Genomic DNA, 14,885 nt, shown 5'->3' with positions numbered 1-14,885 from the left:
CAGTTATACGCTCTGGATGGGATGCAGGTCCGTTACATACACATTCACAGTTATACGCTCTGAGTGGGATGCAGGTCTGTTACATACACATTCACAGTTATACGCTCTGGATGGGATGCAGGTCCGTCACATACACATTCACAGTTATACGCTCTGGATGGGATGCAGGTCCGTTACATACACATTCACAGTTATACGCTCTGGATGGGATGCAGGTCCGTTACATACACATTCACAGTTATACGCTCTGGATGGGATGCAGGTCCGTTACATACACATTCACAGTTATACGCTCTGGATGGGATGCAGGTCCGTTACATACACATTCACAGTTATACCCTCTGAGTGGGATGCAGGTCCGTTACATACACATTCACAGTTATACGCTCTGGATGGGATGCAGGTCCGTTACATACACATTCACAGTTATACCCTCTGGATGGGATGCAGGTCCGTCACATACACATTCACAGTTATACCCTCTGGATGGGATGCAGGTCCGTTACATACACATTCACAGTTATACGCTCTGGATGGGATGCAGGTCCGTTACATACACATTCACAGTTATACGCTCTGGATGGGATGCAGGTCAGTTACATACACATTCACAGTTATACCCTCTGGATGGGATGCAGGTCCGTTACATACACATTCACAGTTATACGCTCTGGATGGGATGCAGGTCCGTTACATACACATTCACAGTTATACCCTCTGAGTGGGATGCAGGTCCGTTACATACACATTCACAGTTATACGCTCTGGATGGGATGCAGGTCCGTTACATACACATTCACAGTTTTACGCTCTGAGTGGGATGCAGGTCCGTTACATACACATTCACAGTTATACGCTCTGGATGGGATGCAGGTCCGTTACATACACATTCACAGTTATACGCTCTGGATGGGATGCAGGTCCGTTACATACACATTCACAGTTATACCCTCTGGATGGGATGCAGGTCCGTTACATACACATTCACAGTTATACGCTCTGGATGGGATGCAGGTCCGTTACATACACATTCACAGTTATACGCTCTGGATGGGATGCAGGTCCGTTACATACACATTCACAATTTTACGCTCTGAGTGGGATGCAGGTCCGTCACATACACATTCACAGTTATACCCTCTGGATGGGATGCAGGTCCGTTACATACACATTCACAGTTATACGCTCTGGATGGGATGCAGGTCCGTTACATACACATTCACAGTTATACCCTCTGGATGGGATGCAGGTCCGTTACATACACATTCACAGTTATACGCTCTGAGTGGGATGCAGGTCCGTTACATACACATTCACAATTATACACTCTGGGCAATTTAGAGACTATTTTGGCAAACTGCATGTCTGTGGTTAGGCTGAGGAAACGATCAATGCAGCACATAGAGAACATGCAGGATCTATGTACAGCACAGAGGTGTGATTTGAACCCCCAGCCTGATAGGTGTGAGATCACCATGTTGCCCCAATAATATCTGACAGCATGATTTGATGCTTTGTAACCCAGTTTGGATCAGTGTTTCAAGTGGAATTCGGTATTGATGATGAACGTACTATGCAGAGACGCTACAGAATAGGATTTTGTTAGTGCGTGATTAAATCTGTACAGCGACTGCGAGATGGTGTTCCCTTTACACTGCGAGATGGCGTTCCCTTTACACTGCGAGATGGCGTTCCCTTTACACTGCGAGATGGCGTTCCCTTTACACTGCGAGATGGCGTTCCCTTTACACTGCGAGATGGCGTTCCCTTTACACTGCGAGGTGGCGTTCCCTTTACACTGCGAGGTGGCGTTCCCTTTACACTGCGAGATGGCGTTCCCTTTACACTGCGAGATGGCGTTCCCTTTACACTGCGAGATGGCGTTCCCTTTACACTGCGAGATGGCGTTCCCTTTACACTCCGAGATGGTGTTCCCTTTACACTCCGAGATGGTGTTCCCTTTACACTGACATGCTTACTGTTAACCCAGTGGCTGTGTTTGTGTGCAAATTCTTCAGCACGGGTTTAACCTCGTTTACCTTGTATGTCGTGTGACAAACAGAAAGCTGAAACCTTACAGTACCCAGAAAAAAAAACATTTAAATAAAGATTTGTGTAGATTTGTGCTTGGTAAATTCTGCTTTTTCCAATGATTCAGTCCTTCAGGGGAACTTGGTGGTTCTCATGGTGATCTGGGGGAATACAGATGTTCTGCCTAAATTCAAGATTATGAGAACATTCATTGAAAATACAATACGATTCCTGTGTTGAGATTGAGTCACTTTCATTGTATTTACTGGATGCCCTTTGTACTGGGGAGATGGAAACACAGAGGTCAGTGTCGTGACAGAAAGGAGGTTGTGACCTCACCACTCTGACACAAAGAGAAACCCCTTTGTCCTTTGCCCTCTAACATCTTATGTGGAGTGGGGGGGGGGCAGTAGTTCTTCTCTGAAGCTCTTCCTCCAGATGCTTGTTGTTAATTCTGAAATGGTCCACACTGAGTTCAGTGAAGCTCCAAGCTTTTCTAAATGTAATACTCCTGTACTTTCAACCCCCCACCCCCCCGCCGCCCGGAGAAAAGTTTAAGTGACACAAATGCACACAACCCTGAATATCTCAGGCACCACAGTACGGGCACTCCATCCGTTCCCCCATCTTTCTCTTTCTCTTGCCCTCTTTCTTTCACCCTTCCCCCCCCCTCCCTTTTTGGTTGCCATGGTTCTGCATCTGAGGACCAATTTGAAAGAGGTCTAGCATGTAGAAATATTCCACAGTTGCCTCCTGGAGCAGGAGAGCGATGCCTGGAACCCAGTGAGGTGGGGGTTGGACCTCCCACGGCTGGTGCTTTGATCTTTCACACACAGGAAGCCCCGTCTCTCTCTGCATCGGAGTCTCTTTGTAGCACAGCTGGCTGGGATGCACACCGGGTAATTACCATGTTGATGCAAATGCAATAATATGATATTAGGTATCAGATCTAGCTTGAGAGAGTTCAGAGGAATAACAGGGGATGCTCTGGTTCAGCAGAACCAGTGTAAGCCTCCCATTTCGAAACTGTCTCCTTATTCACAGCTTGTTTTGAAGATGGATATTTGATAAGTGGCCTTGCTATCGGTCTGAGTGAATGTCGATGCTGATGCAGGTACTCTGAGGTCTGGTATGACATGATAAGAGAATAGCTCTGTTATATTAAAGACTGTGAAAGTATTTGTGCATTTTTCCATGAATTGAGGTACATCTGCACATCATCGCCGTGAAAACTGCTTAGCTTCAATACGTCCAGTGACTTTAAAATGCAAAACTGGGTTTTGATGTTCTTGGTGTGTTGGAAATGAGGGCACATTTTGTTTGTACTAGAGAGAGTTTTATCAATAACACGTTTGAAGGGGACTAACCAGCTATGTGGGCTCGGTGGGTAGTTGGTGTGAGCTCATGGGTGACCTATGATGTAACCAACAGGTTTTACAGGTATTTTCCTGATACCAATGAAATGAGGAAACTCCAGTAATGCAACTTCCAGGTCCGCTGGCAAGCGGCTCCTAACAATGTATAGGTGGGCAGGTGAAATTTTGCATACTAGATACTGCCCATGCCAGTGTACCTGCAGCACCTAGTGCCAAAAAATGCTGGTGTTTGCTGTCTCAGGGGTGGCAGTTCTATGTCTGCTATTTCTATGTTTCTGCTAATTCTGGAAGCCATCTGCTGCCCACTGATTTGTTAAGGGCTTGATGTCTTTTTCACTTCAACGTCTTAGCGCATCGTGTTGGCCAGATAACAAGAGGCTGAGAGTGTGTCTCCTTTTCCTACTTACTGGTCTCACTCTGCTATCTGGTTTAACCCACTGGGAGTATTATAGAAATTTCCTTTCTCGCAATGCATTCGGATTCAAACAAAGAGACAAACAAAAGCACAAGTGTGTGTACTATGTCCTCAGAACCCCCTCCCAGGAGTGACGTGAGTAGAAGAGTCTTGCATCTGTCATGTTCAACTGTCACTATAGTGTTATGGCTCCCCCCAAAGTCAATACTGTGGTATTGCTGTGTTATTTTAATAACTTGGGAATTGCTAAGTATGAATGGGCTTTACTGTCTTACTGATCTTTTAATTCTTGAAATGTGGACTTGGTAGCATAGCCTGCGAGGATGGAACAGGCCCAGACGTAATTAAATTTGATCGAAAATATTTAATCTTTTATTTTCATTAATGGAGTATGTAAATGAATCGAAGGCATCTTTGCTGCGTCGAGCTTAATTCCATTTCTGCTGTGGGGGTTAGGCTTAGGAGAGGGTGGGGAGACAAAGATAAAAAGCTGAAATAATTGGAATTATTTTCCGCAGAGTGTGTTGTTAGACGTCCTCTGAGGTCTTCAGTGAGCCTGCGGGAGTCTCACCGTCCAGAGGCGACTACTGGGCTTGATCATGGCTCCTCTTGTGGTTCAGGGCTGGAATAAGGCTCATTAAGCCTGAAGATAAATCATCTGGACCCCCCCCCCCCCCAAAGATTTGTAATCCAGAAGACCAGGTAGTCACCAATTCATGCTCTATTGCTGAGCGATACTGGCATGAATTCCTGGCAGACTGAGATGTTGGGATGTCTCTGAACCACCCCCGATGCCCCCCCCCCGCCCGTGCTCCCGTCTAGGTTCAATCCACTGCCTCGGCTCCGCAGCCCCTAGAAATCCCCCCCAGCAAGTGGCTCAACCCAGATCGGACTGTTGAGCCGCTTGATCGTAAAGCTGCCGCACTCTAAGTATGACCGAGACACCAGCGCTGAGACTTGAACCGGCTTTAAACTTAAATGTAAATCCTCCAGAAGCAGTAGGAGCGAACAGAGTGTCGCTCTTCCTGTACATGTCTGGTGCATGTGGCACTCATATGAAATGGGGGCAGTCTTACCCGCACGGCTAAATCCTGACAGAATGGCATTTTCATTCGACTGCTAAAAGGGTCACTGTACTTTGTGAAACATCTATTAATTCGCTCCATAAGCCCTCACATGCTACAGTATGTTATTGCTTACAGATGTTGCCCCCCCTCCGCACCCCGCCCTGATGTGGATATAGGCACATAAGTGTTTGTGTAGGTGCAGCTTAGCCCAGGAGCGATAGCGGTCTGGGGAGAGGTGCAGAAAATCTCAGTAGCTTGACTTTATTTGGTCATGTCTTGAAGCCCAGGTGAAACTTTATTATTTTTCCTTCTATAAGATTTCCAGCAGTCATGTGAAGGTAGTTCAGCTGGAGTTTAGGTAGGCAGATGGACTGTAAAAACTGTCGCCTTATCTGGTTAGAGGTTGGGCCCTACCTGAAGAATTGGCCTTCTAACTGCTAGTTTATTTATCTATTTTGTACTGGGGAGAATCTTTGCTGATTTTTTATTTATTTATTTTTATCCCTGACTCCATGTGAAGGTCTTGGGTAGGTAGCCGGCGTGGGATGTGAGCAGTGCGAGTCCCGTCCGCGAGCGACTGCCACGTGGAGAGACGCGCAGCTGTGCGCCCTCCTGACCCAGCTGGAAGCCGCTCTCCTCACATTCGGCGCTCAGACAACACAAGGCCTCTGTCTCGTTGTTTTGGAGGGGGGGGAGCAGCGCTTGCTGTGATGAGCAGACGTGTCAGGGGCTGGATTAATATTGGTAGCGGGAAGGAAGGGGGGTGGCTTCTGTTCTGGAAAAGCAATACCGAAAGGTGACCCTGTTATGGCGACACGCTCAAGGTGTGTTCTGTCACACGGTAGCATCGTGAAAAGTGTAGTTACATACAGTATGTGCTGGTCAGGTGATCAGAGAGTGAAGAAGCTGGTACTTTTGGGTGGGATACTTTTTTATGAAAAAATATAAATGCAATGCTGGATTGATCATGATTGAATAATATGTGACACCTATTCAAAGAGCTGGCTAAGCATTATCCTCCCTTTCCCAACAGGATTGAGGTGGTCACTGAGCCAACCAGACTCGTAATCATACAATGACACACAGCTAGCAACCTAGGAATAGTAATTTCCCTTTTACCTTGGGCTAATCACTCATCTTTTCCATATATTGTCAGGCTTTCCAGTATTAAGAACTAGTAGCATTTGCATAAACAGAATTCGATTTACTTGCTCGTACATCTGAGTAATTTTAATTAAGAGGTACGGGTGTTGTCCATGAATGTGATGTCATATTTGGGAAGCTCATGTAGACTGTTCCCTGGGGAGGGGCACTTGTGAGGTCTCTAATAAGTGTATTTAACATGCATATTGAAGCTCTTCTGAAGTTCTCTGTCTGCTAATTTTTAGCATAGACACTTTATAGATCTGTAAAAGTTTAACTCTCATTGGCTGGTGTTCTGCTTGTAAAAGGTGTGGTTTATCTTGGCAGACTTCTGCTTCGAGTGAAGGGGAAGTTGTTTGACAGTCAGTTGACTGGATCCTCAAACGCTAAAGCGAATCCAATCTAAAATATTACACCTGCATCGTGAACAACAAGCCTCCACAAACTCCACGGTCGTGAAGGTTTCCGTTTATCTGTGCCTGGTTTATGCTGAGTCACATGTTGCAGTGTCAGGAAAGCCATACCATTCAGAGTATGGCTTGTTCCCGCAGTTTCTCAGTAGTTTGTGTGATTGGAATAATGTGCTCTGGGAAAAGCTGTAAGAGGTTTCGTTCTATTTATAGTAAAGAGAGTTTTTCAGGGAATTAACGGGCAGAGTGATGTTGCAAGTGCGGCGGCTTTGTTGTGTCAGACCTTGTCACCCGCAGGCCTCTCGCGTACCCAGTTCCTACCTCCGCTGGGAACGGCTCTTCCCACTTGCGCCGTGCACGTAGCGAGAGAGAGAGAGAAGCCCAGGGTTGGCCTCCCCCTGGCTCACTCCGCTCACCATCCAGCCCGCACTGGACTTCGTGTTCGCTTGAGGCCCGAAGCCCATGTAACCAGCACAGTTTACTTCTGGACAAGCCGTAACAAACAGCACTGCAGGCTGCCCTCGCATAGTAATGCACCTCATTACTGGCTCTATTCTACAGTGAACTCTGTTTCTGCCTATGAACTGAATGGGGTGGGGGGGGGGCAGGGGTGACCTTCTTGGGTTTACTGTCACTGATTATCAACACTCAACCTAATGAAGGTCTTTATGCTGGTTTGTTTATCGAGAGAGTTTAGCCCCGCCCAGCTGCCCTTTTGTTCGCTGTAGCCCCACTGTGATTTACACCCAATCCCTTCCCAGCTTGGTGGACCGAGTCTCGGTCAGAGAAGCGGGATTAGCCGGTCCGCCCCGCGATTTATGGCCCGCAGAGCTGTCCGCATCGCCACAACGGGGCCTCTGTGCTTTACTTTGATTTACACTGCGCTTCCCCAGATGCTGGGTGTTGGGGTTGGGGGGGGGGGGGGGCGAACCGGTGCAGGCAGAGAGGTCAGAGGTCACCACCATGGGTCCTCTGTGCAAATCCAGAGAAGAATGGGATTTAGAATGGAAAGACAACATGCCATCTGTTAATGAATTATTTTAATCTGAGATTCTTCTTGATGAATTATTCAAGTTGTCATCAAAAATAGTTTCCTTCCTCCCATCCATCTCTCACCCTGTTTTTCCTTTTGCGTGTGTGTGATTTCCTCTGGGTGACACGAATGCCAAACAGCATGACACGCACGGTAGTGTGCATGTGTGTGTGTGTGTGTGTGTGTGTGTGTGAGAGAGAGAGAGAGAGAGAGATTTTCCATCTGTGTCTTGATTAATTCTGTTACTTTACTACCGGAGTGTCAAACTCATTTCTGTTACAAGGCCAATCAATATGCATTATACCTTTAACTCTGAGAAGACCCCTTCAATTTTCTTTTAACTTAGAGAGGTCCTTTTTTTAAAATATTAGTTCACTCATGGTGAAATTATTGAAGATTAATGGTGCTCATTGAAATGTGATTACTGGTCTAATGTAAGATTAACAATATCTGGCAACAAACTGTCATGCCTGTATGAACAGAGCTTCACCTGGCTGTAATCTCACATTCGTTCAGCTATTCTGTCTGTTCTGAGTTGCCCTCACAAGCCATTAAATTTTTCAGCAAGAAGAGTGCAGTGCCAAATGCCCTCTGTAGTAAAACTGTCAAAATTAACACAATCATTGTGATTAAAATATTTTACGTGTTAACGCAATTAACACAGCTGCACTTTGTTTACTTCCTGTGTGGGGGCTAAATTATAACGTGGATGCCATGAAACTCTTTCTTGCCAGAGGCAATAGAACTTGGCAACCGATGTCACTGTGCGGTGCATTATGGGGCAGCTGATGTCATCGCACAGTACATTATGGGGTGGAACCGCTATATTGTGTAGCCACAAACCAAAATAAACCGGCAGACTTGTCTTCGTGCTACAGTGACAAACTACTACCAGACTGCAAAGTTCTCTGTGTAGTTCTCTGATTAAAGATGCTATTAAACAACGGTGTCATAAATATACATACTTTGTGATTATTCTACATTAATTTGGTGATTGATTTTATATTTAAATATGCATTACGACAAGCTTAATCGTGACAAGTTTTTAATCACGATTAATTCAGTGCAACGTGCGATTAATTTGTTTATTTTTTTAATCGATCGACAGCCCTAGTAAAATTATAATGCCACATTTAGAACCTTTTTTTTTTTTTTAAACAAATTCACCCAGGTCACATGTAACGAGGCAATGGGCCCTGAGTTTGACACATTTGCATTTACTATAGTAATACTAGTAATTTTTCTGATACTGTTCTCCTCAGGAAAGAACGTTTCAGTGGCTGACAGGTTTTGCCGGTTTGAAAATTAAATCTTTAACTGCTGTCTGTGTTACATTTGTTCCATTTTCCAAGATGGCAGTTGAAGGTGGGAGAGGTCTTCGTGTCGGGTGTGCGGCCGTTGGCTCGGGTGTCGTCTGACAGCTGCAGGCCCTCGAACCGAAACATCCCAGGGGGGGCGGGGGGGGGGGGGTTGGCAGGTTCGCCACGGTTCGCTGAAGGACCGCCTCGCGTGGACCAGCAGCTATGGCGAAACACAGCTGCACCCACCAGTACAGCGTTCAAACCACTTTTCTGTGCTGTGAGCTGGGGTCTCCATCTTGTACGTCGACTGACACCTAAATAATGGCTATAAAGTAGCGATTAGTGCTAAACCTGGGGAGCAGGTGCTTGTGACCTACAGTTTGACATTGTGGACCACATGCAGTTTCCACTCAATCCTTCTCCACTAAGGAAAGCTGTCAGTCATGGTGCTCCTGGACCATCAACCATAGTACCTGCATGGTCCTCATTGTTTTTATGGACAAGGGTGTAGGACGTCAGTTTTAATGCAAAAGACTGGGGGTGGGATTAATGAAGCCAAATAATGGTACATGCCCCCCCCTGGCACCTACACCCCCCATTACAGACGACACTGTGCATCTTGTGAATGGTGGTAGATCAGCCTGAATTAAATGAGTTTTTTTTGCCACCTGTGTTCCGTAAAGTTTAAACTTAAACACCCATTTACTGAAATTAGACATCCAAAAGCTGTTTCCACAATGATTGTAATTGACGCGGCTTTCTGTGATCGAGGTCTCCTTCACCCGCCCGTACTTGTCTGATGTTCCGCTGGCCGTTTTTTATCTACGCTTCCTTTCCCTGTAAGTTTACGGCCGGACGTGTGATTTATCGCGGCTGCGGATGGGCAGAGGTGCAGATGCCGTCCGTTCCTGTCAGCGCTGCATATTTAAGGTCCAAACTGGATGCGACAACCAAAGCAGCCTCCGCTTCCCGCAGCAGAGAGCCGCATTAGGCTTTGCGGAGAAAGCAGATTGTCAGGCCTGTGATCCTCACACACACACACACACATACACACCCTCCCCACCTCACAACCAGCAGCACTTTGATCTTCAGCCCAGTCGTCTGTCCTGTTCTTATTTACTTATTCATTCATATTCCCCCCCCCCCCCCCCCCCACTTCTGTCACGCCCCGCTTCCGAGGTCCGGGGGTAATAACAGCTGAGCGGAATGGAGGAGAAAGGTTTGGGCCCAGATTTGGAATATCGGCGTCTTGCAGACTGAGCCAGGTTGGGCTCTGGAGGGCTATGGATGGGGGGTGGGGGGTGACACTCTGCCCCCCCCAACAAAGAGCCGCTTCATCCCTCCTCGTGCCCAATCGCTGGGAGGAATATAAATTTCAAAACTCATTTAGAAAAACGTGCCCGTTAACGACTCTGTGGGGATCTTTGTGGCAGAGAGCCAAGGGACCGTCACGAAAGATTTGGACCGGAGGGAGAAGCTGCGCTTTAAAGCCGTACTCTCTGCAATGATGGGGGGGGGGGGTGCTTTATGCCTCTTGAAGAAACGCTGGATGTGAGCGGCTTGAGTTGCAAGATGCTGGGTTCATTTAGGGTGAGCTGTGAGTTCAGTCTTGGCAGAAGTGCAAAGAATCGGCGGCGATACAAAGTCTGTAATGCACAAGGCATGTAACACCACTCTGGTGTGTGTGTGTGTGTGTGTGTCTGTGAGTGTAGGTGGGTGGGTGGCTGGGTGAGTGTGGGTGGGTGGGTGTTGTGCTTCTTTGTATACATGTTCATTTATTGATGGACGTGAAGCTGATTTCTGGTGGTTGTATCCCTGTGCCCCTTCATTAAGCCATGCACCGGCAGGGCTGGGCTGTGGGACTGACAGCTTGTCCCTTTGTGGGTCTGTTCAGCTGGCCGCTTGAGGGAGGGGGGTCACCAGCTGTCTGTGTTTATTACATCACTGTGCTGATTAACTATCGGGGAAGTGACAGTCACCCCCCATACTGAAACACGGGGTGCGCTGCCGTGATCCTGGGAGACCCCCCTCTTGGATCCTCTATCTGTAGCCTCAGTGGACAATGTTTTAGGAAGAATAGATTCACCGGTCAGAGCTGGTATTCATTTGTGCCCCCCCCCCCCCAATTCATTATAAATTCAGTATATGGGTTACAGTATAATGCAGAGATTATTTCCCCTCTTTACCGCTGAATTCCATGCTTTAATTTGGTATTTTTATCTCCCTACACCAGATGAGCCAATGGTGCTTTGTAGCTCTAAATCTCTTCTGCTGGAAGATTCAGACCATGGTGCAGCCATTCCTTAAGCCCCTGCCAGTTGTGGGACAAATCCTTCAGAATGGGGTCAACTGGTCCGACGTGTAGGACGGTGAGAGAGACGCGCGTGTGGCCTGCCGTGTACATGCGTGTGCACCCACGCCCTGGATTGCCAAGGATGGAATTTCAGAAACAGGAGACCAAAATATGAGAATCTGGGCAGTTTGAGAGTAATTTTTTTTTTCCTCCCGGTACTGGTCGTGTCGTCATGACGGCGCACATGCATGTCTCTGGTCCAGTGTGGCTGATGCTCTTTGCCGCTTGTAGGATTCAATGCAGGATTTCCTTTTAATAGTGTTTTTGATCATGTTTATCAGGCATCAGTCGACTTCCTGTTAGTTTACTGAGGTCGAACATAATCAAAATGGGCCATATATGGTTTGTGTTCTGTTTACTGTGTGTGTGTGTGTGTGTGCGTGTGTGTGTGTGTGTGTGTGTGTGTGTGTGGGGAGGGGGGTCTGCCCCCAGTCCTTCGTTCATTTAGTGCCCGACTTCCAGACTGCCGAATGTGCAGAACGTGGACGTGTAGTTCATTAGCATTTACGAGCTCCGCGCAGCACTCGGCCACATTCTTTTTTATTAGGCTCATGCTTCGAAATCTGGCACAGATTTGACAATAAAGCTGACGTCATAAAGGAGGTATGTTATGTCACAGGAGGGGATGCCCCCCCCCTTCCCCAGTTAAGCCCAAACACGCCTCGAGTCCCTGCCTTAAATGTCTGTAAGCCTCATTCTGGGCCCAAGTGTGTAGGTGGTTAATTGATTCATTACGTCCTCGTCCAGTTATGCTGCCCGCTGGATGCGTTTAGCTCCCTGACTTTTGTCTTTCAAATACTTTTCTCCTAACCCTTGGTGTCTTTATAGTACTATAGAGCCCTTTCTGGATAATTGCAGCAATTTTGAGGAATTTTCCTTGAGTGTAAATGGCGTGGGGGGGTTGGCTTAGCTGCTTTATGTGATAGTTTGTTGCAGCTTTGGGGGGGGTGTCCTTTAGGAAGGTCTGTGTTGGGCACTCCTTTCGGGGATCAGAAAGGTGCCTTTTTGTCACGGGGGGGCAGGAGCTTTCAGCTCGTCACACACACACACCAGTGCACAACAATTCTGTCCTCTTTGATTGGCTAAGTCTTCCTTCTGTCACGCTCTGTGGGCCGGTGCGGGGGGGGTCTAGCGTGGGTCCTGCCCACCTGTCCAGTGTCACATGCTGTCTCGACGCTAACCCCACTTTTCAAGACACAAATAAACTCCTCCTCCTCACCTCCCCCCCCCTACCAGTCCCTCAAGGTTTGGTAATCAGGTGGTTAAGTCGCCCAGATCACAATGGCTGGCTTCCCAAACACCAGCGTCGCCTTATGGATTTTTACCCCGTAACTCTGTTGAGCAGGATTGCTGGAATTGAAAATGGCTGCTTGCCTTGCTAACATCTCACCAAATCCAAAATGTATGATTTCTTTTTCTTTCCCCCTTTCCCCCCATCGTGACCCGCAGCGCAGTCCCCAGTTCATGTGATGATGAGCAGGGTGTGAAAACGCTCGCGGCGGAGCCGTGCGCCGGGCCCCGGGGCTGGCCGGATTTCCTGCCCGGTCCTTTGGCTTTGTTCCTCGCCTGCCATTGTTCCTTTTGAAGCCGCGGCTGCCTTTTGTGGTCCCTCCGACCCCGGCGGCTAAAGGGTTAATTTCAAGCGGTAGCGTGAGCAGTGGGCGAGGGGGGGGAGGGAGGAGAGGCTGGAGGGGGGAACCCACAGCTGTTGTAGTAGGCAGGGCCTGGCAGTCCAGGAAGCTTGCCTCTCCCTCTCCCTCTCTCTCTCTCTCTCTCTCTCCCTCCCTCTCTCTCTCTCGCTCTCTCGCTCTCTCACGCTCTCATCTCAGCCACTGGAACAATGGGAGACATGGCAGCCTCTCCTGTCGGCGCAGCCACACAATATGCTGTAGGAGTGCGGCGGTAATTTCTGTGCGGCGTGCAGAAGGAGAGCTGGGAGGCGGCTGCGCGGCGCTAGGAGAGGCTGCTCTCTCGGCTTGGCCAGCAACGCGGCGTTAGAGCGGCGGCGGTTTGTGCAGCCCGCGCTGCCCATGCTGGGAATCGCAGGTCTGGGCTTCCAGGACGCTGCTGCTGGGGGAGCTGAGAGGATAGCGATGCGGAGCTTCCGTGAGGAAGGACGTCGGCGTTAGAGGAAGGAAGGTACTGCTTGTTTCCATGAGCATCGTAAAGTGGGGAGTCGCTGTACGTCCCCCGCGGTCTTGGTTTGGGCCCGGCTGCTGTGGTGTGTGTTGCATTTATATCTGTGTGTTTAAGGAATTTACAGCCAGATTCCTGTTTCCAAGCTCGCTGGGCCTGTCAGGGTTTGACTGTGGTTGTGGCAGGCGGCATTTTGGGTAGGATAACATGCCGGCAAACAGAGGGAGACGGGATGGCTCAGGGGCAGGGGGTCAGGAATCCCCCCCTCCCCCCCCCCCCGGGCACACGTCGTCAGCAACGGGCCCCCCACAGGGCTGGTCATGGTAATGGGGAGTGTGCGAGTTATAGCTAATTAAGGATACATTTTCCACAGGGCCTCTTCCCACCCCATTAAGCACTCACCCCCCACCCCATAAAGACAAATCTGTATCCTCTTGCCCTTGTTCTGTTCTGCTTCACAGCAGCATGGTTGCTGAAGTCGGTAAACTCGCATATGATGGGATTTGTACATGTTTTATCTGCTTTTTCCGGTGCTAATTACACAGCCGGGTTACACAGCGTGCAGCATGCCTGAGATTCCTTACGGTCCTTTAAAATTCCCGTGTCAGCGTCTTTCTGTGTCATTTTGTCTGGGGATACCATTTGGCTGCGGTGATCTGTGACTGAGTGGGTAAGACATGCTTGTACTGTACACCCAGGTCAGTTAGATTTCCCCGGCTTTTGGTTTACCTTACTGGCCACGCCAGTGGTCCCCAGGATAGGAATGCGTATTGCGTCGTATGACAGGTGTGTTGAGGGGCGGGAGGCAGGATCTGCTTGTACTTCCTGCCATTCCGAAACCGGATCGGCCCAAGGGCTGTGCTCTGGTGAACCTGGTGACGGAAGAATGACTCTGAATCAAAATGAACAGGAGTAACGAGAGACTCCGGCCCGGCAGCCGTGAGATCGGTCCTTAAACAGAAGTCCTACAGATGTTGGGGATGCCAGAAGGACCCGCGAGTGATCCTTGTGAGTGCCTGACTGAAAAAGAGCCCTCTTTCCATTAGGTATAAACAGACTGTAAAAACACAGAAGCTGCCACTTAGTACTGGATTTATAATTTGCTTTTGACTCTGTGGTCAGGGTCAGTTTAAAAAAAGCCTCTGGTTTGGCTTGGATAGAATTTTCCTTGTAGAACTTTAGCTGCCTTGGAAATGCGGTTTGTTTTCTAGATACTGTTCAGTCAGGAAGAATGATTAGATTAGTGAAACTTTGTGCTATATATATATATATATATATATATATATATATATATATATATAATCTGAAGTATCTACAAAGTATGTTAAAGGGCATTTAGTCTAGCTAAAAGGTTTGTTTTGAATTGTATATCATTATATCACTTCAGTTTGAAATATGTACAGAAAGAGGAAAAAGATTTTTAGTGACAATATTTTTTTTTTTTTATGATAGAAGCTGCAACTTGTGATTTTACCCCCATGATGATAAATGTCAATCCCAAATTGTTGTTATATGTCATTTCAAACTATTAGTATTATTTTTAAATCCATGTAAAATGTATCCTGAGTTAGAAATGTGAAGACATTAATCCGCTCTCATCACCACAACGTTGTTTGTGGC

General features: G+C 47.8%; 1 protein-coding gene across 12 annotated transcripts in view; it reads left to right on the top strand.

Annotated features, from left to right (window-relative positions):
* Nucleotides 1–14,885, top strand: part of LOC111854512 (nck-associated protein 5-like) — a 44,642-nt gene that overhangs the window by 9,612 nt on the left and 20,145 nt on the right. For 2 of the 12 annotated variants that reach the window (XM_023832599.2, XM_023832561.2), the window contains exon 1: nt 12,852–13,268. The exons of 9 other annotated variants lie outside the window; for them this stretch is intronic. The gene's annotated coding sequence lies outside the window, so the exon portion shown is untranslated. Of the gene's footprint in view, nt 1–12,850; nt 13,269–14,885 lie in introns of those variants that run through there. One more of the 12 variants, XM_023832536.2, reaches the window with a different exon arrangement.

Source organism: Paramormyrops kingsleyae, chromosome 8, assembly GCF_048594095.1.
Source record: "Paramormyrops kingsleyae isolate MSU_618 chromosome 8, PKINGS_0.4, whole genome shotgun sequence".
In the NCBI taxonomy this organism is placed as follows: Eukaryota; Metazoa; Chordata; class Actinopteri; order Osteoglossiformes; family Mormyridae; genus Paramormyrops; species Paramormyrops kingsleyae.
The sequence above is the reverse complement of the archived record's forward strand: the minus strand, read 5'-3'. Positions and strand labels throughout refer to the sequence as shown.